Consider the following 23,143-nt stretch of genomic DNA (forward strand, 5'->3'; position numbering starts at 1 on the left):
TTAGTTATTACTACAATGTTAAGTGCATTCGCATCACATGAACTGAGAAAAATAGCTGAATCTCTTGTACTTATTTCAGCATAAGGAACATCCTTGGCAAAACTCATCCAATGTATCAGTGAATAAAAGGGTGAACTTGTGTTGAGTTGCAAACATTCTATTATTCAAAACACAAGCAAATTTCACTCAAACCACCAAGTACATTCAATCAGAGTGGTAGCCGTGGAATCTGGAGGGATGGGAGAGTGTAGGTGGCTTGCAGGGAAGGGAAGTCACATTTACACTAATTAGCTGTACTTCAAATTTGCCCTGCTTTTCTATTGTTAAAACAAAATTAAAAAATACTTTGCTCACCACTCTTAACTATGCAGAGAAATTTAAATTTTTTTTTAGACAGCTGAGTAGCCCGGTCACATTAGCTAGTCTGGTCGTTTTGATAGATTTAGTTTCAAACTAAGAATAGCTGATGTGAAGGCCTTTCTTAACTCTCATGCTGCCATCTAGGTTGCCAGAAAAGCATCTCATTCAAAAGGAACAAAGATAAAGTTTACAGTTAAAATTCCTTAGATCAAATATATACTCAGTAGCTACTTTATTATGTACACTTGTTCGCTAATGCAAATATCTAATCTATCAATCATGTGGCAGAAACTCAATGCATAAAAGCATGCAAACATGGTCAAGAGATTCAGTTGTTGCACAGACCAAACTTCAGAACGGGGAAGAAATGTGATCCAAGTGCCTTTGACCAATTACAAGTGCCAGATGGGGTGACCTGAGTATCTCAGAAACTGCTTATCTCCTGGGATCAGAGGAGAATGGCCAGGCTGAATCAAGTTGACAGGAAGGTGACAGTAACTTATTTAACCATGCAATACTACAGTGGCATGCAGAAGAGCATCTCTGAATGCACAACACCTTGATCCTTGAAGTGAATGGGCTACAGCAGCAGAAGACCATACTGGGTTTCACTCCTGTACCTTATAAAGTAGCCAATGAGTGTATATACTGCAGTTATTTGCAAAATATTAATTTTTCCTTCGAATCCAGTTTAACTATAACATTACAAAATTACCTTTAGTTTAAAATAGCTTAAAAGAACATCAGTGCATCTTATTTCATGTAAAAATAAGCCTGGATAAGTTACTGAGAACAATTCAGCAATGCCACAAATTTCAAACTCAAGATTATTACCTCTTAAAAATACATTGTTCCCTAATTAAAGATGATAGTAAAAGAGACTTCAAACAAAATAGTTGGATATAATGCCCATGGAAAAAAGTTAATGTGCCTCGATTGCCATTTTAAACTTCCAGTTTAAGATGACACTTCTGAAGAAGTGTGACAGCTTACCGGTAATTTGAAAGCTAAGGAATTTGATTTAAAACATTATGAATAAATTCTTAAGGTGAATTGCAGGTGTATTTGAGAGATGTGGCCTTCTGGTGTGCTGCGAATTGGACACACAATGTGTTGAAGCTGTGCTGTTTGGAGTGTACGATTCGGAGGGGAGCAGACGGGACAGAGGAGTTCTGATGCTTGTCCAACTAACCCAGGTGAGAAGTAAATCGCTTTGAATGACGAGCCCATTCGGAGAGGTCGAAAACTGCTTCTTTAATAGCAAAAATCCAGGTCCAAAGTGAATTGCTGGCCGGCGTTTTCTAGACCTGGAGCAATTTGCCACAAGGTACAGGTCCTAATGCGAAGTATGATCTGCTGTTTCGGCAATCTAAATGCTGGTCCATACAGACTGGAAGGGCAGGGTGAGATTGCGACACTTTGGGTGCCGAACCAATTTGGACAGGTTGAGAACAATTTCTTCTGCAGTGAAATCTAGGCCCAGATTGATTCGCCACAGTGAGACTTGGGTCCTAGTGCGAGGTACAATCTGCTGTTTGAATAATTTAAATGCTGGCCCAGATACACTGGAGGCTCCTCTCTCCACGAAGCTAAGGCTCAATTTGGCTCAGAATGCTGTTGCTGGCGTTTGCTTCTGTTGTTTGCATGATTTGTTTGTTTTTCTTCTCCACTTCTCTGTGTGCATTGGGGATGGGTCTTTATTTTTTTTAATTGAGTTCTTTTGGGTTCCTTGCTTTGTGACTGCCTGTAAGCAAACAAATCTCAAGGTTGTATAATTTATATATTTTTGATAATATATGCACATTGAATACTTCATACCTTCCAAGCTACAATATACAAACTGATCTTAAAATGATAATTTACAAATAAAAAATAGGCCTATCCAAATTACCTACATTAAAGATAAGGTGCTATTTGAACTTACTGTGGGCAGCTCTGGAGTAAGGTAGGAGGCTGAAGACAGATTGGGAGTAGATCTTGGGACTAAAGTGGCAGAAGAATGGATGCTCAGATTTTCTCAGGAACAAGCAGAAGTGTTCTGCGAAGTCACCCAGTCTTTGGCTTCTCCAGTGTAGAGGGGAGCACACTGAAAGTACAGAATATAAGACATTAAATGAGAAGAGCAAATAAATTGGTACCTTCCCTGGAATGGTGCGTAGATTGTGGAAAGGAAGAGGTAAAAGAGCAGGTGTTATGTCTCCTGTATCTGCTTGGGAAAATGCCCCAAGAAGGGGAATAGCTGATGGAGATGGAAAAGCTGACCAGGAAATTAAAGAGGAGACAATTCCATTTGAATGTTCAGAGTGGAAGGAAGGAGAGGAAGTGTCTGACGATGGAATCCTACTTAAAGTATCTAAAACTATGGAGGATGATCCTTTGAACATGGATGCTGGAGGGGTAGGTGAGGATGGGGGGGTAGGAGACCCTTTCTTTGTTCTGCCTCCAAGGAGGAGTTAAGAGTGGAAGTAATGTCAGTCTGTTTGATTACAACTTAAGATTACATTTCAGTCAAGTATCTAACATCACAAAGTACTCACATACAATTAAGCGTGTTTGTAATGTGATATTTACTGCTGGTATAATTAATTCATTTAACGTCAGCCATTAAATACTACACTAAAGAAACCTATTCAAATCAAGCTTGTCACCAGCTAAAAACAAAGCAATAGCATATTGTTAAATATATACAAAGAAATAAGAGAAAGTTAGTTTACTGAAGGTAATTCAGAACAGACTTTAAAATAACTTGGGGCTCTAGAAATTCATTCTCAAACTGCAAACCCGCTCATCTTCTACCAATCAACTCTGAGTTTTAAAAAAACCAAATTGCAGCATATACCTCAATTTCTTGATTTTTGCATTATCTGCACTCCTGACTGGATGTAGTTATCACCCTCCCCCAGGTTTAATACTTTATTGTTTAGTAAGCATAACCAGCTGTCAATGTGATGTCATTTCTGCAAGCCCCACCCACTGTTACATATTAGCCAAATATGGATTTTTTTTAAAAACTGGAAGTTAGAGATATGCTGCTAAACTTAAAACAATGGATCTAATTTTCTGCAGGTTGGTCTAGAGAGGATTATTACAGTCACAGAACTGTTCCAAAAGATAGGAATATTACATCCGCTCACATATACACCGATTGTTTACAAGTGATATCAAAGCAATGATCTATCTCAAGCTGTGAATATTCCCATAAAGAAAGCAACTCAAAGGATTTAATTTCCTGAGGAAATAAAACTTTAAGGCAAGGTGACCAAAACTCTATGGTGAGTTTTCTGTCAATGGACAGAAGTGAAAAAGCAGAAACCAACAGAAGCATTTATTAAATCTAATGGAACAAACTAGAACAACTAATTATAGAGACTTGTGTCACTTTTTTTCCCTGGACCCATGTAAGAAACAAAATACACAAGTTTTTCTTTAAAACCTTTTCATCCCTGTGTCACTTTATGCCATCACTGGAATAGAGATAAGGCCACCACCAATCACTCCTTTGGAATTCTCTTCACATTTACCAACTCATTTTTCCAACCACACTCACTGCCAAATATTCCTGACAGAAGAAAATCTTCTTCAATCCATTTATCAACATTCACGCACATAATTGGCTTGGCCATTATGCCAGATGAGTCACAACTACATCTTGCTTCACACTCCAGTGCCCTAGCTCATCATTTCAGGACTATCCTATTGGCAAAAGGCTATTCGCAAGGTGCTTTCTGTACAGCAAACTAACTCCTGAAATTCTCACCCCACTTTTGTTTCCTTGAAACATCATACACAGCTTAATACAAGGCCATATATATTTTTGCCACATGACAGTGACGAACTGAACAGATGCTTCACTTTTCTCAAAATGTCAAGTCCTCTGTAGTCCTAATCCCACATCCTTCTCTAGTTTCCCTCATCCCTTATGCCCAGATCATCTTGCCCACAAATCTCACAACCTGTTCCCCTGAACTTAATTTCTTCTGAAACTCTAGGCCATCACCAATCACCATCTACACATTTTCTTACAGAACTCTAAATTACATTTTATTAAATTACTTCATTTTCCAGGACGAGGACACTGTTTGAGAAGGTAATGGCAAACCATAGTCTTGAAAGCTACATTAGGAGAAAGTTGTTAGGATTTGACCCAGAGATAACCACATGCACAAGTATGTGTATGTACAAGTGCAATGAAAATTGCTTACAGGGAATCACTGGCACAGACCCACAGAAATGCAGCATCAAGAAAAACAAGATAAATTGTACATAATTTTAACAAGAAAGAAGCTGCAAGTGGAGATGTTTGCACGAGTCTGAATCCTTTGTCTTTCTTGGTGGTAGAGGTCATGGGTTTGGGAGGTGCTGTTAGTGCAAATGTAGTGCACTTTGAGGCTATTGAGTCCATTTGGACTTGCACTCATCCAAGTGTGTGAAAAGCATTCCATCATACATCTAATTTGTGCCTTGGAGATAATAATGTCTTGACATTTCACTTGTCACAAGATACCCAGTCTGACCTGTTCTCATGATGACCATTCAGTAAGGAACATACTTAACCGAGTTTTTAGTTACGCCATATCAAAACCATTAGCAGAAGCTGCTTCCTTTAAATAAAACTGCAACTCCCTTTGCCCCTTCAACCTTCCTTCCCTCCCCCAAATGCTTAAGTTTTTCGCTTCCTAAATCCATGCCCATCTATTCCATAGATATGCTGAGAAATGGACCACATGCTGGAAAGTGGGACTTGTTCAATAGGTACTTAATATTCAAAAGGACACAGTGGGCCAAAGGATCAGTCTTTATGCTCTACAACAAAACCATATTATGCTTATCAGAAACACAAGAAATTCTGCAGATGCTAGAAATCTTGAGGAAACATACACAAAGTGCTAGAGAAACTCGGCTCAGGCAGCATGCAGAGGAGTAAACATTCGACATTTCGGGTGAAACTGTATTTGTTTACATGGAGCTAAGCAACCACAGGTGGCAGAAAACATTGTTTCTAGCTTTCAAATAGTGGTTGTAATGTAGGTTACAATATAAAGTAAATAGAGGTGTGTGCAACAGGATGAAACAGTTACTATGAAGGATTTTAAACAACATATACACAAGTTAGTAAAATAAATTGGTACTAAAATTTCTGTAATATTTTCAGATTGGTAAGTAAAAACTGTAAGGAACAGATCATTGTAGATCTAGCACTATACAGTTTGCGTAGTCCTTGCCTTCTACCTGACCCCACAGCCTCCACATTCAACAGATCATTCTCCACAATTTTAGGCAGCTCCAAAAAAAAAAATTGAAGACCAGTCACATATTCCCCTTCACCCCTTTCAGCATTTTGCAAGAATTGGTTCACATAGCTGTCTTGCTCTTCCATCCACATGTACCCCACATCCTCTGGCACTTTCCCAGCCACCACAGTAAATGCTACACCAGTCCTTTTACCCCACCTTTTTCCATTATTCAGGGATCTAAACAGTCCTAGGTGAAGCAGCAACTCACTTCTTCCAATCTAGTGTAGTATATTCAATATTTGTAATCTGCCCTGCTCTTTATTGAGTGATCACAGTAGAGGAGTGATCTGAAGAGATGTCTCCTACTTTAATACACTGACCCACTCTGACCTCTTTGACTTCCTGCATTGTTAGTGAGACCCAATGCAAGCGTGGGGAACTAAATTACTTCTACATAGGCACACTGCTGCCTGCAGAACTCAGTATCAACTTCATGTAGCTCACTGTACAAAAGCTGGTGTTTCATCCTGTCATCATGCTGACACAGTCTGTTATATCGTCTACTAGAAATTTCCCATAGTTTCACCACTTAAACCACATCACAGAAACAAAGCTTAATATGCTTGCAGCTTGTCCCCAATAAGCACTCGGACCCAACCTATCAGGGATATTCCCTTTTACACATTAACTATTTATTCTTCCAACAGAATTCTGCCTGAATTGCTGAGTGTTTGCAGCATTTTCTGTTTTCATTTCAGAATTTTACATTATGTCTGAGGACGATATGGTTCAAATCTGAAATCAGGGTATTCAATCTAAACAAAAGAAAATGAACATAAAAGGGAAAAGTTGCCTATGGTAGATTGGGAAACAATACTAAAAGAGACAAATAATGAGTAGTATTTAAATAATAATGCATGAATTGCAACAAATATACACAAATACTGAAAGATGACAGGAAAAGTGATTAAACTGGAGGCAATATTAAATCTAAGGAAAACCGTAAATTTGCTAGAAAAAACAATAAGCCAAAGACAAAGCACTTTAAACTCCGAAAAAAAAACATGGTTAAGAAATCACTTAAAAATAGAAAATCAAATACAAAAGTAAACCAATAAGGAAAAAATACTGGAAAATCTGTAACAGGGAAAAGTCTAGTGAGGGGAAATGTGAATAAATTACCGACAAGAACATTTATAATGAAGAAGTGACAAATATCTTTCTCATCTGACTTTAGGAAAGACACAATTTCAAAAAAAATGTTCAAATAGGGGGCTGATACTAATAAGGAATTAGCATTAGTTAAAAAAAATTAATCAGAGAAGTTAACAAGCCTAAAAACTATATGTAATCTCAAAAATCTGATGGCTTAAGTTTTTAAAAGTGCTGGTCGTAGAGAAGTCTATTATCATCTTTCAATATTCTGTAGATTTTTGAATAAGTCCTGCAGATTGGAAAGTCTGATGTGACCTTATTTTACATAAAGATGAAGGGAGAGAAAACAACTGCAGATGTGCTAGTCTGGCAATGGAAGAGATAAAAATGCTGGAACCTACAATGAAAAATGTGGCACCACAACAGTTACAAAAAAAAAATCATTGATCAGAGTGAATGTGTCTGTGACAGAGAAGCCAGGTTTGATTAATTAACCAATTCTTTGGGGGGGGGGGGAATGTAATCAACAGAAGATATGGGTATAGTCAAGCTTTTTTCAATGTGGCTTTTGATAACATCAAAAAAAGGTTGGCAAAGTTAAAACACGGAGTTAGTGGTAATATACTGAGTTCATAAATAAGAAAATACGAGTTGGAATATACACATACTTGGGTTTGCTGTTTGTGACTCGTGGGTATCTACGATCAGTGCTTAGACTAAAAATATTCCAAATTTATTAGAGAACACAATGTAATATTTTCATGTTGCTCATGACATAAAACTATGGACATGTGAATACTGAGGATGCAAAAACACTTCAAGGGATATAGGCAGAATAAGTAAGTGGGAAATGAGAGATGGTGAACAATGTGTGATAATGAAAGGTTATCCACCTTGTTAAATGCTGAATTGTTTTAAAATGCCTAGAGAAAGAAATATTGATGTCCAAAGGGACAAGGATGTCATTGTGTACAAGTCACTGAAATATAACATCCAGATGGCATTGGCAACTAGAAAAAATTCAAAGTAAATGTATTATCAAAGCCTCTATTGCAAGAGGATTTGAGTACAAGAGTAAAGACATCTTATAGAATTATTTAGGCTAACAGTGAGACCATGCCTGATGTATATTTACTGGTAGAATCATGGCCCGTCATAGTATGAAAACACTAAGCCCTTGAATGGAAAATCCTACAAAAAAGTAGTGGATGTGGTCCAGTCCACAGGCAAAGCCCTCTCCATCATTGAGAACATCTACATGAAATGCTGTTGTGGGGAAGCAGCTTCCATCATCTAGGACCCTCACCACCAAGCCATGCTCTCTTCCATCAGGAAGATGCAGGAGCCTCAGGACAAACACCACCAGGCTCAGGAACAGTTATTACCCTTAAACCATCAAGCTCTTGAACCAGAAGGGTTAACTTCACTCAACTTTACTCACCCCATTACTGAACAATTCCCATAAAATATGGACGCTTTCAAGGACTCCAGCTCATGTTCTCAATGTTTATTGCTTATATATTTATTTATTTTTCCTCTCATTTGTATTTGCACAGTTTGTCCCATGCACATTGGTTGTTTGCTCATCTATTGAGTGTGGTCTTTCATTGATTCTCTTGTGTATGCCCACAAGAAAACAAATTCCAGGTTTGTATCTGTTGACATATACAGTATGCACTTTGATAATAAATTTACTTTGAACTTTCTGGGATAGTAGAACTCTCACATAATGGAGTATCAATGAGACTTATGTGGCACGGAAACTGGCTCTTTGGCCTACTGGCTTTACTGACCAATCTGCTTAATCCAAGGTAGCCCCATTGCCAGCACTTGATCCATGGCCTTACAACTGTCTGATTATCTTTTAAAAGCTGTTACTGTACCCGACTCAATCACTTCATCTGACAGTTCATTCCAGATACCACCCTATAATGGGGAAAGAAATTGCCCCTTGAGTTTTTATTAAATCTTTCTCCTCTCATCTTAAACCTCTGCCCTCTGGTTCTTGATTCATGAATCCTTAAAAAAAAAGAATGCATTCAACTTTTCTAAATCATTCATGACTTTATGCACCTTCATAAGATCACTTCACTCCAAGGAATAAAATCTATCTAACCCCTCCCGGTAGCACAAATCCTCAAGTCATGCAAAATCCTTGTAAATCTTTTCTGCACTCTTTCCAGTGTAATAACATTTTTCATATAGCAGGGAATTCAAATCTAAATATTGAGGACATTGAGTAGACTTGGTCTCTATTCTTTATAGAGCTTAGAAGAGCAAGAGGTGACCTCATTGAAGCACACAGAATTCTCAAATGACTTTTTGGAATAGTTGCAGAGAGGATGCTTCACCTGCCTAAAGAATTAAAAACAGAGGTCACACTTTCAGAATCAGAAGAGCTAGGCAATTTAGAACCAATAGTAGTATTTTTTCTCTCTTGGAACATGGATAAATATTTGGGATTCTCTTATTTGAAGGGTTGTGGAGATTGAGTCATTGATTGCAATCAAAAGAGATGAATGAACCGTGCATGAAAGGAATCAAAGGTTATGGAGGCTCAGCAGGAGGTAGAGGATTAGGCTTCATTTTGTTGAATGGCAGAGCAGTCTTGAAGGGCTGAATTCTGTACTCCTACTTCTATTTTGTATGTCCCCATTAACTGAAGTGTCTGATTTATCCTGCTGCAACGTGAATGCATTGTTAAATAATTACTCCCAACAAAATAAGCCCCTTTCTGCTGCTGTGGCCAACCACTTTGCATTGCAGCTGTAGACAAGATGTTATGTTTTTAAATGATATAAATTAAGCCTGGGTGTGAATAGTATCATATTATTGAAAATTGAAATCCATGCCTGCTAATCTGAATCGGAGAACATCAATATTCTTTATGAAGACACATGGGTTAAAATCCCATGAAAACATAATGCTGTTGGTTTTCAACTTATCAAATACATGTATCATTATTTTATCTACCAAAATGGATAATCTCAGATCTTCCTACACTGTGCAAACTCCTTTATAGACTCTGCCCTTACAATTCATTTTCCCACTCAGTGTTGTGCCACATCTGTAGAAGCCATTCTTATAGTATGATGTTCTGAAATGTATAGTAACTGTCATATTATAACAAGCTTATTTAAAACAGAGGTTTAAATAGGGATTTATAAATATTTATACCTGTACATGTTCAACATTCTATCAAATGAGGTACATAAAACACAATGGGTTTTAAATTTATTCCAATAATCATTCAGTCTTGTTTCAAGATTTCTCTATAAACTACTCTAACTTGAGTTTGGAACATTTTAACAGGTGCAGTGAACAGTGAAATTTTAGGCCAAATTCTAAAGTAGTTTTCATTTTATCAAAATTGTTCTCTGATAATTACTCAGGGACAAAAATACTTCCATTAATTAATCTAGGCCATCATATCATAGAATTAAAATATAGCTCTGGAATATAGTTCTCATCAGGCTAGAAAGCATTATTAGTTCTACCACTAATGGCTGTACATACAGAAAGAAAATACCTTTGCAAGATGGTGTGGTTGACACCATTCTAATCTGAGCTCAGAAAGTCAGAAACAGATCAAGTTATACATGTTTGCCTCCTGCTTTAATAACTAGTTATTTGCATATACCCTTGTGTGAGTGCATAAGGGGTCACGTGCACACACATTGTAAATTCAATGTTACAGTAGCTTATTTATAGAGAAATCTTTGAACAAGATGGTAGGATTATTGGAATAAATTTAAAACCCATTGTGTTTTATGTACCTCATTTGATAGAAGGTTGAACATGTGCAGGTATAAATATTCATAAATCCCTATTTACACTTCATTGCTTTAACCAAGCTTGTTATAGTATGACAATTACTATATATTTCACAACATTATTCCACAAGAATGGCTTCTACAGAGGTAGCACATTTGATAAAAGCAGAAGCTGGCAATTGTTTAGCTAATCAGACAACATCTGGGGGAAGAGAACATGTTGCTGATTGTGAATGGCCAATTCAGATACAAAATAACAAAGCTCGCTCTCTGGAATTATTCATCAACATTTGAGATAATGAGAGTGGTGCCCAGTATCTGTAAATGAATAAGATCCTCGTACATACAAAAAAAATGGTAAAAAAAAGTTTGGAATTCCCTTCTATAAATGGAATTGGTGTTAGGTCAATAGAGGGGCAATGGCAGTTTCAAAAGTTTAGGTCACTAATTAGCTGTGGTTTTATTTATTTGTCATTTAGTCTTAAGGAGTTGACTAACTTACATCCCATCATGTCTTCCTTTGAAGATATTCATCATTTCAACCCACTGTTCACACAATCTATTTCTTCTCTTGACTAATTCTGCCTTTGTCTCATCTATTCCATTTACATGCTCTTTCAATACTTGCAGCCAGTTTTGCCCTGAAGCACTGTTATTCTATTAACAGAAACTAGGTATACTGCACCTCTACTTTCAACTGGGATAGCCAAAGGGATCTCTAACTTCAATGAAAAAAAGTCAACTAAACTCTACTGAAAATAGAAAGTAAGTATCTGAAATAAAAGCAGAAAATGTTGTAAATATTTAGCAGGTTAGGTAGCATCTGTGGAAAGATCAAGAGTTAACGTTTCAGGTTGAAGGCTCTCAATCAGAACTCTAAAAAGGGTCTTTGACCTAAAAATCCAACTCTATTCCTACTGCCACAGATGCATTCTGATCCCTCAAGTGTTATCAGCAGTCTCAGATTTTATTCAGACCTCCTCTGCCTAGGCTAGTCCTGGCATTGAACAATTTTTTCATTCACCTTTCGCCATGGGGACATATACAATTTTCACTGTCACAATATAGTTCAACACTCCATCTAATCTTTGCTTAAACTTTATGCCTCAGCATCCACATTTCCTAAGATTTAAAACCCTCACAAAAAAATTCTTATCTAAACGCCCAATGGATGACTCTTTACCCTATGACATTTCCTAGTCTTAACCATCCCTAAAGGAAAAATACCCTCAACATTTAACTGTTAAATGTTCTCAAAAGCTTGCATTTCAATAAGATCACTTCCCAGTCTGCCAACTTCCAGCAAGCACAGGAACCGCTTAGCACAGAAGGTCATGATGCTGCCTCACTGCTCCAGCAACCAGACTTCAATTCTGATCTCCAGTGCCATCTGTGTGCAGCTGGCATGGTCTCCTTGTGAATCCAGAGTTTCCTTTGAAATTCGAGTTTCCTCCGAATTCCCAAAGGTTCATTGGAAAGTGCTTGTACTGGAAAATCTAAAGTGGGGTTGAATGGGGAAAGATGCTGTGGTGATAATAGGCATGTGAGAGAGAATACACTAAGTGAGGAACTGACAGATTCAGTGGGCTGAATGACATTCCATGGCATAAGGAAATACAACTTTATTTTCAGTCAGCCTTCTTAATATAACCCCATCACTTCTGAAATAAATTTAGCAAATTTTCTCTGCATAATGCCAAGCCATGTCCATCCTTCCTCAAACAGGCCTTCACATTCAATACTCCTATCAGTTCCACCAAATTGTGTGACTGCTTTCCTTTGTTCTCCTCAAATGTGACCTTTAACTTCTAGTTGCTTGTCATTCCTTGCTCAACTTTTTAAAAAAGCAAAAGATTAGTAACTGTTAGTGTACAAACGGACCTGGATGTCCTTGTGTACAAGTCATTGATTGTGTAAATAGTCAGAGGCTTTTTCCCAGGGCTGACATGGTTGCCACAAGAGGACACAGGTTTAAGGTGCTGGAGAGTAGGGGGCTCTGGATAGAGGTAGTACCTTTGATGTCTGGTATGCTGCTCCCTACCAGACACGGTGGATGGGCATCACTGGTCCTCATCCATCTCCTAAATCTCTCACGTGTTGGCTCCAAGCACCATATCCTGGTAAACCGCTTCAGTTGGCAGGTTAAACCACGTGAGGGAGTGGTGTTAACACGGCACCACTGGGCGAAGGACTTCCATTATGAAGTCACCAACTGGGGCAGAAAGGTTCTCAGATGAACTATAATGGTCACATGTTCACGACCAAGGCGAGCCACCTAGTTAGAGGAAATCGGCTGTGGTGAAACCTGGAGATGGATGGGCTCTGCCAGGTTTTAGATGCCCAAGACACACCGCATGATGAGCAAACCAAAAAGCAACTTCACACTGGATTGGTTGCAGCCCGGGTTACCAATGACCGCGCTATCCATCTTACACCAGGGCGTACATGATAAATGTACTATTCGTGATTCAATACAGAAGATCCGTGGCAGAGAGAACATCACGATCACCACATGGAATGTAAGAACGCTGAACCAAGCAGAAAAACTCAAAGAACTCATGCATGAGATGGAAAGATACAACTGGCACCTCCTCGATTTTTGTGAAGCCAGATGGAAGAATGCTGGAGAAGTGCATACTGAGGAAGGACATGTACTCTATTATAGCGGCGAAGAGAACAGACATGAAAATGGCGTAGGGTTCCAAGTCAACAAATCCATTAAGAATGCTGTCCTAGAATGCCAACCAGTATCAAGCAGGCTCATGACCATCTGCCTGCGAGTAAAGCCATTCAACATCACAGTGGCACAAGTCTATGCCCCAACAAAAGATTACGACGATGAACACATTCAAGAATTCTATAAGAAACTACAAGATGTCATCGACAAGGTGGACAAAAAAGATACTTTGATCATTCAGGGTGACTGGAATGCCAAAACGGGCAGAGACGCACAAGATGATTGGGGGCGGGGATCTCATCAGCCCTTCATGCAATGACACCTCCAATGAGAGGGGACTACGCCTGCTGGAATTTGCCAGTTATAACATGGTGCTGTCGAACACACTTGGAGAGCACAAAACATCCCGAAGATGGACCTGGTATGTTCCCAGTGGTCAACATCACCAGACTAACTACATCCTGGTGCAAAGATTGCACAAATCTGGTGTGAACAGACTGAAAACCAGAAGCAAATGTGGGCAGCAACCATGACCTCCTCATGATGAACATCAGATTGTGCTTGAGGAGGATCAACAAGCCAAAAATACAGCCGGCTAAGCTTCGACCTTGAAAAACTGGAAGACCCCGCCATCTCTGAAGAGTTTCAGGCAGCAATGCGGGGGGGTGGAGTTTGCACCAATACTCCTCCTTGATGAAGACCTAGAGTCCACCACAAATAACTTTAAAACAATGATAATGGAAACAGCAAGCAAGATTCTGGGGAAAAGCCGCTGTAAGTCTAAACCATGGGTCACTAACAAGATACTGGATATGTGTGACACAAGGAGGAAATTAAAGAAAGATAAAAACACAGCAGAGGGAAGAACAGAATACAGGAAAATCAACAAGGAAATCAGGAGGGAAATGAAGGAAGCAAAGCAAAGATGGTTAGCCGAACAATGTGCGGACATTGAAGACAGATTCTTCAACAACAACTCAAAGAAGGCATTCCAACCGGTGAAAGACCTTACCAAAGAAAAACAAGCCAAAGTGAACACCATCCAAGACAAAAATGGCAAAAGTCTCACAGAAGAAAAGGAAATAATGGAAAGGTGGATAGAGTACTGTTCAGAACTGCACAATCACCAGAGCAAACGGGATCCAATCATGCTGAATGTACAGGAATCTTCCAATGAGGATGACTATCCAATCATGCGTGAATATGTTGAAGCTGCAATACAATCGGGAAGTCAGCAGGAATTAACAACATCCCTACTGAACTGCTGATGGAAGAGAGGCCACGATTGACATGCCTACCACCATTTGCACTAAAATCTGGCAGACAGGTGAATGGCTGACACCTTGGACTCAGTCACTGATAATTGTGCTTCCCAAGAAAGACAATCTCCAACTTTGCCAGAATTACCGTACCATCAGTTTGATCAGCCATGTAAGCAAGGTAACGCTCAGAATCACCTTGAACAGACTGAGACCTCAGGCAGAAGACACCATTGCTGAGGAACAAGCAGGCTTCCGCAAGGGCAGAAGCACCACTGAGCAGATTTTCAATCTGTGAGAAACACCTTCAGCACCAGAGAGTTCTACCACGTCTTTATAGACTTCAAGAATGCGTTTGACAGAGTCTGGAATGATGCCTTTATGGGGCACCATGAAGAAATTCAACATGGGGCAGAAGCTGATTCATACAATCCATCACCTTTTTGCCAAGGCAACCAGTACAGAACTCACTCAGGGCACCACTGGGGGGTGGTTCCATACCTCTGTATGAGTCTATCAGGGCTGCCTCCTCTCCCCCACTCTCTTCAACATCTTCCTGGAATGGATTATGAGTGTTGCCCTTGAAGATCATATGGGCACAGTCAGCATCAGAGGGAGGAACATCACAAACCTAAGATTTGCTGATGACATTGATTGACTTGCAGGAAAAGACCAACTGGCCAACCTGGTTAGCCACAAAGTTTGGAATGGAAATAAATGCCGAGAAACCCAAGCTCATAGCAAATGCCAACTGTGCCATCACAACAGACATCTCAGTCCATGGTCAGAAACTTGAGACTGTGCTGCAGTTCAAATACCTGGGGCAATCATCAGTGAAGGATCAAAACCACAAGTCCTGGCAAGAACCGCACAGACAATGACTGCACTATCCAAACTCAAGACAATATGGAGGGACAGCAACATCACCATGAAGTACAAGATCAGAATCCTGCATGCATTGGTATTCTCCATCTTCCTGTACGCATGTGAGACAGAGACCCTCACAGCAGAGCTACAGAGGAAGATACAGGCATTGGAAATGAGATGCTATTGCAACACCTTGGGCATCTCATACTTGGACCACATCATAAACCAGCAGGTCCGCAAGACCATCCAGCACCACATTGGCCCCCATGAAGACCTTCTCACAACGGTGAAGAAAAGAAAGCTGAGATGGTACGGCCACGTAACAAGATCCAGTGGCCTTGCAAAGACCATTCTACAAGGAACTGTGGAGGGGAAAAGAAGGAGAGGCAGACAGAGGAAAAGATGGACGGACAACATTAAAGAATGGACAGGGAAACATTTGTGGTGACCCAGGCTCTGGCACACAACCCTGACAGTTGGAACAGACTGGTGCAAAGCTTGTTATGACAGTGTCCCGACGACTCCACCGGGGTTAAGGGCGCAAGGCAAGGAGTAGGTACAGAGGAGATGTCAGGGGTAATTATTTTTTTTTAAACACAGAGAGTGGTGAGTGCGTGGAATGGGCTGTTAGCAACAGTGGTGGAGACAGATATGATAAGGTCTTTTAAGAGACTTTTGGTTAGGTACATAGAGCTTAGAAAAATAGAGAGCTATGGGTAAGCCTAGTAATTTCTAAGGTAGGGACATGTTCCACACAACTTTGTGGGCCGAAGAGCCTGTATTGTGCTGTAGGTTTTCTATGTTTCTATGTTTCATTGAAATCTAATCTGCAGGTGCAGTAAGCTGTTCAGAAGGCAAATTATACGTTGGTCTTTTTTAATGACAGAATTTGGGGAGAGTAAAGATAATGTACTTCAGTGATATAGGACCAACACAAGATCTCACTTACAGTATTGTGCATAGCTGTGGTCTCCTTAACTGAAAGATGTGCTTGCCACTGGACTGGCTGCAGGGTGACAGGTTTGCTGTGCAAGGAGAGAATTAGTAGGCCTACATTCTCTAGTTTTAAATGAGACAATCTTATTGAAACCTACGCAGCATATAGGGATAGACCCGATGAGGAATAGACCCGAGAACTAAATTGAGAACTTGGCTCAGAGGGTAGTGAATCTGTCGAATTCTCCATCCTAGAGGATTAGATGTTGTGTTTATTTAAAATATAAAGATCTTAGATATAAAGCAAACCAAGGGATATAGGAATAATACAGGAAAATGGTGCCAAGGTATAATTGGGTTACTCCTCTCCCATTTAATATACTTCAAGTTAATTCTCACCCCACTGCCCTCACCTGCTGACACATTTTCAATCAAATGCAACACAACAATGCTTAGTCTATTAGTAAGTCATTTTAGAAGCTTCTGGAATGAATAAGCAGAATATTTTCAGATCATAACCACCACTCCACTTGTTCCACAGGTGTCAATCCGTATTTGACAGTTCACAATCACTCCTCTCAATACATCAAGCTAATCACCCCCATTATCTTCAACTGCAACACTTTCCAGTGGAGAAAAGTTAATGCCTTCTGCACAAATAGTCCCAGGTGCTGTCATTTCTAGAATTTACAACATTATAGCTTTTATATCACATAACTCAAAAAACTCCCCAAGTAACCTTCTTCTGGTAATAATCTAATGCAGTAATGATACTGGAGTTTGGGAATGGTAAGTACAAGCTTTGCAGACGAGTGCAAGCAGCTGTCTGGGCTACCAAGGACACTCAGGAAGAACTGAAAACATTTAATTATTAAATCTAGGCTTCTTGGTGACTTAACCTAAGGAGGTGAAAGGGAATTTCAAAAAACATTTGATATAGTTCTACGCAAAAGTGTATAAATGAAAGTTAGAAGCTGTGGTTATATCTTAGCCTGGGCAGAGGAATGGTTAAAGACAGAAAAAAGAAAAACATTCCTTTTTTGATTGTAGGTTTGTTATTAGAGTTACAGGGACCATTACTGGGTCTTTTACTTTAACACTTTGCGTATGAAGGTATTCAAGTATATTCAAGTTCGTTGATGAAGGAAAACTATGAAGCAGAGTTAGCTATGAGCCCAAATAGTTATAGACAAGTCAAATGAATAGCAAGGAGATGGCTGATGAGAGTACAATAATGGAAAAACAATCTGGTAAATGCTGATTCATGATAAGCAGAAAATAATTGTGCTAATATAGCTACCAATTATGAAAAGAACAAGTATATTGTTCTTTACTGCCAACGAATTTAGTACAAATCTAAATAATTCTTGCTGTGCTGTCACTGTAATGGGTAGTTTTGTCCTGCATACCCAATAAAGGATCTACTTGTCTAGGGGGTTATGCACCAAGACTTACTATACTGAATCCTCAGGTGAGGGCCTAACTTACATTGGTTAGATGGAATAAGGCTAACCTATATTCTTGGAGTTTTAGAAGAATAAACAATAGTTTTACTGAAAAGTGAATGATTCCAAAACCTATTCACAGGGTAGATACCAAGTCACATGGTTCCTTAGAGAGTCAAGGACTGTATGACAATCTCAACGCAAGGAGTCAGTGCTGAGATACAGTAAAATTCCTTTACTCAGTCATGTTAATAAACCCTTGGTTTCAAAAAAAGTGGTTGACAGATCTTGGGAAACAATGTGAAATCAAGAGTCATATCACATCTATACTGAACTTTTTGCCCATCTATATCAATCCCATGTTCCCACACCAGGACTATACCTGTATATCTGCTTGTTACCTGTACCATGGGACACGTACTGAAGAAAGAACCTCAAACATCTTGCAGAGACAGGAAAAACTGATGGAAGAAAAAGTTGCGGTCAACAGCATGTGGCATTCATGAGTTATGTCAAGGGATGGACAGGCAAAAGCTTTGAAGAGCTCATTAGAACACCTCAGATTAAAGATAGATGAAAGACCTAGGAATGTCCACATCATACAACACGGCACATGATGATGATGATGGCCACAGGGAAAAAGATTTAATCAACCCAACTCTACCTATCTCTATTAGGTCATTCCTCAGTCTCCTTTTCTCCAGGGAAAATAAGCCACCCCAACTAATCTCTCCCCATAAAGTCCTTCAATCCAAGCTGTTTCCTGATTAGTCTCTTCTATGCTCTCTCCAGCACAATGACATGCTTTCTATAGTGCAGCAATCAAAAATGCACACATTCAAGTACAGTCTAACCAGTGTTTTGTGAAGTTGCAACACAACACCCCAACTTTTATATTCTGTGCCCTGACTGAGAAACGCAAGCATTCCATATGTCTTCTTCACTACCTTATTAACCCTGCGTTGCACTTTCAGGGAACTTTTATCCTGGATACCTAGATTTATCTGTTCATAAATATTCCTTAGGGCCTCAATAACACTTTGCATTTATTGTGATTAAAGATCAACTTTGTATCTGATCCACACCCTGTTGCTGCCTTTGACAATGTGCTTTGTGATCCACAACACTAATTTTCATGACATTTGCAAAACTGTACCTCTTGCATTCACATACAACAAAGAACAGTACAGCACAGGAATAACCCTTCAGCCCACAATGTTGTGCCGAACCAGTTAAATTAATAATCAAATGGCTAACTAAGCTAATCTGTCTACACAATGCCCATATCCTTCCATTTTCTTCATATTTATGTGCCTATATAAAGGTCTTTTCTAAGTCTCTAATGTTTCTACCTCTACCACACTGCAGCCAGCACATTCTGGGCACCCAATACCATCTGTGTAAAAAAAAACTTACCCCTATAGCATTTCCTTTGAAATTACCCTCTGTGATATTAAATGCGTGCTCTCTGATTTTAGACATTTTAACACTTGGGAAAGATACTGTGTCCACTCTATCCATGCCTCAATCTTTTAAACCTCTAACAGATCTCCCCTTAGCCTCTACCTCTTCAACAAAAACCCAAGTTCGTACAATCTCTCATTATAGCACATGCCCTCTAATGCTTGTAAACCTCTGCAGCACCCTCTTCAAAGCCTCGACATTACTCCTCTAACAGGGTGACCAGAACTGAGTTTTATGAAGCTGCAACACAACTTCCTGATTTTGAACTCAATGCCTTGACTAATAAAGGCAAGCATGCTATATGCTTTCTTATCACCCTATCAACCTATGCAGCCACTTTCAGGGAACTATGAACTTGGATCCAAGAGTCCTCTGCACATTAACACTTACGTAACTTGCTCTTGACAGTGAACTATCTCTTTACATTTGAGTTACCAAGGAACAAAACTTCACATTTGTCCAGGTTAAACTCCTTTCAGTTCTCTGCCCATATCCGCAACAGATCTATATCCTATTGTATTCTTTGCCTGTCTTCTATGCTATCCACACCACCACCAATCTTTGCATCATTTACAAATTTACTAACCCACCCATCTATATTTTCATCCAGGTCATTTATATACATCACAAACAGCAAAAGTTCCAGTACAGATCCCTGCAAAACACCTCTAATGACAGACCTCCAGCTAGAATTAAGTTCCTTTGACCATTACCCTTTGTCTTCTATGAGAAAGCCTGTTTTGAATCCAAACAGCCAATTCACCATGGATCCCATGCATCTTAATCTTCTGGATGAATCTCTCATGAGGGACCTTGTCAAATGCTTTATTAAAACCCATGTAGACAACATTAACTTCAATCACCCTTGTCACCTTGTCAAAAAAACTCAGTCAAGTTAGTAAAACATCACTTGCCACCCACAAAGCCATGCTGGCTCTCCCTAATTAAATCATGGTTTTCCAAATGCTCATAAATCCTATCCCTAAGAAATCTCTCCAGTAACTTTCCTGCCACTGATGTGACACTCACTGGTCTATAGTTTCTAGGATTATCTTGTTTCATTCTTGAATAATGGAACATTGGCTATTTGCCAATCCTCCGGGACCTCGCCTGTGACTCGAGACGACACAAAGATATTCGTCAAGGCCCCAGCAATCTCTTCTCTGCCTCTCTCAATAACCTATGGTATATCCCATCAAACCCAGGGGACTTAGTCACATTAATGCTCCTTAAAGAGACCCAACACTACCTCTTCCTTCACCTCAAAAAGCCCTAGCATATCAAAAACACTCACTGATCTCCCCATTCTTCACATTGGTAAATACCGATATGAAGTATTCATTAAGTACCTCACACACATTCTCCGCATCCAAGGAAATGTTCCTCCTTTTAATTCTTGTGGTCCTACCCTCTCCCCAATTATCCTTTTGCTCTTCATACATGTGTATAACGCCTTGGAATTCTCCGTAATCCTGCTTGTCAATGCACGATTGATCTTAAAACACTCTCCACGTCAGATGTGGACTTCTCCAAAAAGAGCTATTCCCAATTAATACTCCTTAGTTCCTGACTAATGCTTTCATAATTTCCCCTGCTCCAATTTAATACTCTTCCACAAAGTCCATACTTACCCTTATTGATAACCATCTTAAAGCGTGAGTTGTGATCATTGTTCCCTAACTTTCCACCCACTGAAAGGTCAGTCATCCGACCAGGTTCATTACCAGGTTAAATACAGTGCCTCCTCTTGTTGGACTCTACATATTGACTTAATAAACCCTCCTGGATGTACCTTACAAACTCTGCCCCATCGAAACCTTTTGCACTGAGAAGGTCCTAGCCTATACTAGGGAAGTTGAAGTTCCTCTAACAACAACCCTATTAATCTGCCTGCATATCTGTTCCTCAATGTCCCAGTGGCTTTTGGAGGGTCTGTAGCACAATCCTAAAGCAAGTGCACTCTTGCAATTTTTGATTCTAGCCATATTGACTCAGTGGACCAGCCCTCCATTATGTCCCCTCTGGGTGCAGCTATGATATTGTTCCTGATTAGTATACTTCCCCATCTTTTCTCAAACAATTAATCTCTGGGATTTTAAGCACCCACTTCCATCCCTCTCTCAACCATGACTCTAATGGTCACAACATCAGAGTTCCAAGTACTAATCTACGCTCTAAGTTCATCGCTTTTACCCATAATACGCCTAGCATTAAAAACACACTTCAAACTACCATCCCATCATATCTATTAATTTGCTCCTATCTGATTTTACTGGTCTTGATATCAACCTTCCTCTTCATCCCTCCACTTTCTGATCTGGAGCTCTAGTTCCCAACCCCCGCCAAACTAGTTTAAACCCTCCCGAGTAATACAAGCGAACCTTCTAGCCAGGATACTGGTTCCCCTCCAGTTTATGTACAACCTATCCATCTTGTACGGGTCACCGCTGCCCCAGAAAAGGTTCTAACTATCAAAGAACCTGAAACTCAGTTCCCTGCATCAGTTCCTCAGCCACTCATTCATGTGTACTATCATCCTATTCCTGCCCTGACTAGCATGTGGCACTGGAAGTAATCCAGAGATGACTACATTAGAGGTCCTGCTCTTCAGCTTCTTTCCCAACTCTCAATACTCTCTGTGCAGGACCTCTTCCATCTTCCTACGTATGTTATTAGTGTCAATGTGCTCCACAACCTCTGGCTGCTCAACCTCCTTCTTCTGAACATTCTACAGCTGCTCTGAGACATCCTTGACCCTAGCACATGGGAGGTAACACACCATTCTGGTATCTCTTTTGCGGTCACAGAATCTCCTGTGCATTCACCCAACTATTGAGTCTATCACTATCGCTCTACTTGACTTTACCATTCTCTGCTGAGTCTCTCAGCCAGCCACAGCGCCATTCACATCCAAGTTGCTAATACGTATTATAAACAGCTAAGGCGTCAGCACCAATCTCCGTGTACACCATTTGTCTCAGACTTCCAATCAGACAAACCTCCTTCAATCACTGCTTTCTGCCTCCAATTACCAAGACAATTCTGAATCAATTTAGCCCACTCACATTGGATCTCATGTGCCTCAAGTAATCATATGAGAACTTGTCAAATGCCTTAATAAAGTCCACATAGAAAAAATCTCCACAAAAAGTAATGAAATTAGTGAGATTAGATTTCCCTGCCAAAAAAACAACCCTCAATCGCTCTGGCTTTCCAAATTCTGGAAACCCCATGCCTTAGAATTTTCTGCAATGGTTTTCCTACCACTGACAAGACTCACTGGTTTATCCTTGCTGCCCTTCCTAAAAAAAAATTAGCTATCCTCCAGTCAATGTATCTTGCCTATGGTAAACAAGGATGCAAAAGGCTCTATCAGAACCCCAAAAACCACTTACTTTGCTTAACATTCTGGAATAGATCTCATTGGACCCAGATTTAATCTGATACATTCCAAGACATCGAACAGCTGCACTTTCTTAATATTGACAAACTTTGTACTATCAATGCACCCCTCCCTGAACTCACTATCCTCCACATCCTTCTCATTGGTGAATACAGACAATAATGATACATTTAAGATAGTATGGGAATCAAACAGCAAACTGGTCTAAGCAAAAAACAAAATAATAATTGCCAGGTCAAACTCAAAGGTCTCTTCACCTAATAGACTGGGACATAAAGAATAGTCTTCATTAGTCAGGACAGGTTCACAAGGTTGTCATAGCCAGGGATGGTAGTGGGGATAAGGTCCCATTACCTATGGTGTGCATCACTAACAGCCTCTGACAACCAAGTCCAACTCTTGGCCTTCTCTTGTGGCTTAGCTACTAGGTTCGGCAGGACTGTTTCTACCAACAAGAGGCAAATGCGGACCACAAGCGCCTCAAAACCAATTGCTTCGGGCAGGTGGGGCTCGTCAGCCTTGGACGGCAGCCCACCTTGGAAAAGGAAAACTCTGATTTTAAACCTCTGC

The 23,143-nt window shown here is 39.8% G+C and overlaps 1 protein-coding gene across 5 annotated transcripts in view; it reads right to left on the bottom strand.

The window, feature by feature from the left end:
- zfand6 (zinc finger, AN1-type domain 6) overlaps nucleotides 1-23,143 on the bottom strand; it is a 68,204-nt gene that overhangs the window by 41,219 nt on the left and 3,842 nt on the right. For 4 of the 5 annotated variants that reach the window (XM_073032962.1, XM_073032958.1, XM_073032961.1 and 1 more), the window contains exon 2: nucleotides 2,285-2,446. The gene's annotated coding sequence lies outside the window, so the exon portion shown is untranslated. Of the gene's footprint in view, nucleotides 1-1,552; nucleotides 2,105-2,284; nucleotides 2,447-23,143 lie in introns of all 5 variants that reach the window. The other variant, XM_073032959.1, reaches the window with a different exon arrangement.

This window comes from Hemitrygon akajei, chromosome 30 (genome assembly GCF_048418815.1).
Source record: "Hemitrygon akajei chromosome 30, sHemAka1.3, whole genome shotgun sequence".
Taxonomy (NCBI): domain Eukaryota; kingdom Metazoa; phylum Chordata; class Chondrichthyes; order Myliobatiformes; family Dasyatidae; genus Hemitrygon; species Hemitrygon akajei.